Source organism: Otolemur garnettii, unplaced genomic scaffold (genome assembly GCF_000181295.1).
Source record: "Otolemur garnettii isolate 467f Iridium unplaced genomic scaffold, OtoGar3 scaffold00018, whole genome shotgun sequence".
NCBI lineage: Eukaryota > Metazoa > Chordata > Mammalia > Primates > Galagidae > Otolemur > Otolemur garnettii.
In genome coordinates this window covers 27,576,217-27,580,051 of record NW_003852413.1, presented here as the reverse complement: position 1 = coordinate 27,580,051, position 3,835 = coordinate 27,576,217, and the positions used below count along the sequence as shown (strand labels likewise).

The 3,835-nt window shown below is 38.8% G+C and overlaps 1 pseudogene; it reads right to left on the bottom strand.

Annotated features, from left to right (window-relative positions):
- Positions 1–87: 87 nt before the first annotated feature.
- On the bottom strand, positions 88–263 carry LOC111724063 (annotated as a pseudogene).
- Positions 264–3,835: the final 3,572 nt, after the last annotated feature.

Sequence of the window (3,835 nt, the reverse complement as noted above, 5' to 3'; positions counted from 1 at the left end):
GCCTTAGCCGGTCGAGCCATAGGCGCCGAGCCTTGACAGTTTCTTAAAAGTTAACCTACCCTACCTACCCCTATACCTACCCTATGATCTAGGTAAATTCTACTCATAAGTGTTTATCCAAGAAAACACTTGTTCATACAAAGACTTGCACATGAATGTTCATAGCAGCTTCATTTGTAATACCCCAAATCTGGAGGCAACACAAATGTTTCATTCATCAACAGGCACTACACTTGATCTTAGCCAAAAGGCCGAGAAGTGATCATTCATCATCAAGTGAATGGATAGACAAACTTGGCACATCCATACAATGGAACACTACTCAGCAATAAAAAGGAATAAAGGCAACAGTATGAGTGAAAGAAGCCAGACAGAAAGAGAGTACAGGTTAGATGATTCCATTCATGTAAAACTATAGAAATTAACCTATACTAACAGATCAGTGATTGTGGGAGAAGGGGAGGGGTTACAAAGCATGCAAGAAAACTATGGGGGGTAATGAATATATTTACTATTCTGATTGTGGTTTCACAAGTATACATACATGCCCAAACTATCAAATTGTAAACTTTAAATATGTCCAGTTTATTATATGTCAAATGTATCTCAATAAAGAAAAAAAATCTTAAAACTCAAAAAAAAAATCCTTCAGTTGAAACTTCTAATTAAAACAATCTACTTAGACATTTTTGTTTTAACTAAATAATAAATGCATATAATTAGAAAATTAAGTAGTCCAGAAAGGATTAAAGTGAAAAACAACTTCTCCCTGTCCCATTTGGGGTCCTGCAACCCTGGGAAATCTTTGTCTCATTTTGTCCCTCGGTAGAGCACCATGGCATCATAGCTCACAGCAACCTCAAACTCTTGGGCTCCAGCAATCCTCTTGCCTCAGTCTCCTAAGTAGCTGGGACTACAGGCGCCCACCACAACACCCAGCTACTTTTAGAGATACTACTTTTAGTGGTCTTGCTCTTGCTCAGGCTGGTCTCAAACTCCTGACCTCAAATAATCTACCTGCCTTGGCCTCCCAGAGTGCTGGGATTACAGGCATGAGCCACCAAACCCAAGGACATCTTTTTTTTTTTTTTTTTTTTTTTAGAGACAGAGTCTTACTTTGTCACCCTCGGTAGAGGGCTGTGGCATCATAGCTCTCAGCAACCTCCAGCTCTTGGGCTTAGGCGATTGTCTTGCCTCAGCCTCCCAAGTAGCTGGGACTACAGGTGCCCACCACAACGCCTGGCTATTTTTTTGTTGCAGTTTGGCTGGAGCTGGGTTCAAACCCACTACCCTCAGTATATGGGGCTGGCGCCCTACTCACTGAGCCATAGGCACTGCCCCCCAAGGAAATCTTTTAACCATTTTTATTTTTAGATATTCTAGTGATTGCCTTTTTACCTCTAATTTTTATATGGTTATTTTAAAATTTTTTACTTTTCTGCCTTGACTTGTCAACTTTGGACATTACTGATTTAGACATTGTTGCCATAATGTGAATTTGGCTCTCAACATCACAATTCCTCTTCTTCTCTCAAGTATAATTATATTCCACTGTTTTCAGTCCCTCTGCTCTTCACCCGATTTTTTGTTCAGCCCACCACAAATGGTTTCTCTTGATTCTTCACTTTGGAGGTGAGGACATTGGTTTCCATTTTCCTTCTATCCCTTCTACCTCATCACCACTGTGAGCTGTGCTTTTGACAGTAAGTCATTAACATTTACTTTCTAGGATATAACAATAGATAGGTCTTCTGTGACTTGTTTAAAAGTTGATTGTTGTTAAAAAGCAAACAAACAGAGCAGCACCTGTGGCTGGAAGGAGTAGGGCGCCAGCCCCAAATGGCAGAGGTGGTGGGTTCAAACCCAGCCCCAGCCAAAAACTGCAAAAAAAAAAAAAAAAAAAAGCAAACAAACTATAAAAAACAGCATTTGACTATGTAAATATTGTTCACTGCAGAGCCAAGTGGTGTGCTATGTTGACAGCATGATGTGACAACCAATCTTTATCATTTTTTAGAAGAGGAAACTCAGATCAGAGAGGTTCAGTATCTTGCTCAAGGTCACATAGCTGGTGAGTGGTAGACGTGGAACAACACTTTTAGTCTCCCAGAACCTGGATTCCAAATCCCCAGTTACCCTGGAGGAGGGAGACCTGAATCAAGGTAGTCATTTGGTTTGCTGTTACAGGCTGGGGACAGATGTGGTCAATGATAATCAAGTTTTGAAGCATATGTGGGTAGAAGTGCCAGCAATTTAGAACAGAGCACTAAGACAATCTAAACAAGCTTGTGTCTATTAAAGAAATTGAATCAGACTGGGCAAGGTGGCTGATACCTGTAATCCTAGCACCCTGGAAGGTCCAGGTGGGAGGATAGCTTGAGCTCAGGAGTGCAAGGCCAGCTAAAAACAGAACAATTAGTTGGGTGTTGTGGCATGTGTCTAGTTGGGAGGCTGAGGCAGGAGGATTACTTGAAACCAGGAGTTTGAGGTTACTGTGAGCTAAGCTAAGGCCATGGCACTCTAGCCTGGGTGACAGAGCAAGACTCTGTCTCCAAAAAAAAAAAAAAGTGGAAAAAAAGGAAATTGAATCAGTAATTAATAATTTTCCCCAAATAGAAAGCAACAGACCCAGATGTGTTCATTGGCGAATCCTACCAAACATTTAAGGAAGAAACTATGCCAGTTTTCTACAATCTCTTCCAGAAGTTAAAAGCAAAGAGAGTGATTCCTACCTCATTTTATGAGGCCAGCATTACCCTAATACCAAAACCAGACAAAGACGCTACAAGACGATAAAACTACACACAAATATTTCTCATGAACATAGATACAAAAATTCTCAACGATATATTAACACATCGAATCCAACAATGCATAAAAGAATTATATACCACAACCTAGCAGGATGTATTGCACAGGGGGAAGCCTGGCTCAACATTCCAAAATCAACTAATGTAATCCACCACATCAACAAGTTAGAAGAAAAATTACATGATTATATAAGTAGCTGCAGAAAAAGTGTTTGACAAAGTGCAATACTATTCATTACAGAAACTCTCAGCAAACTGGGAGTAGGAGGGAATTTCTTCAACTTGATAAAAGAAATCTACAAAATACCTATAGGTAATATCAAATTTAAAAGTCAGAAATTCCAAGATTTCCTGCTAAGATTAGGTGAGCAAGGATGCCTCTCTCACTTCTGCTTTTCAGAATTGTACTGGAAGTCTCAGCTAAGGCAATGAGACAAGAAAAAGGAATAAAAAGCATACAGATTGTGAAGGAAAAAATCAAATTGTCTTTGTCTGCAGAAGACACCATTACCTGTGAAGAAAGTCTGAAATAATCAACAAAAACCCTCTTGGAACTAATATGTGATTATAGAAAGTTTACAGGATACAAACTTAATCACTTTCCTATACACTAGCAATCCACATGTGGACTTTGAAAGTAAAAATTTATTACTGTTTACAGTAACACTAACACATGGAAAAATTAGGTATAAATCTAACAAAATATATACAAGATCTATAAGTGGGTCATTATGAAAGTTTTGAGATACACAAAAATCAAGAAACATAAAATCTGCATAGATGGAAACAAATTAAGTCCTCCCAGCAACACCAATAAGCCAAGTAAGTTGAAACTTGGATGGGTGAATTAGAAAGGATACTGTCAACTGTGTTTCTTGGGAGTGGAATAATGGAATTTAACATAGTCTGTCATGAAACTTTCGTACATAGACTCATGTATGAGGAAAACTATAAAACTGATGAAAAACATAAAGGAAGAACCAAGTAAATGGAGAGATAGTCTATGTTCATGGATAGGAAGACAA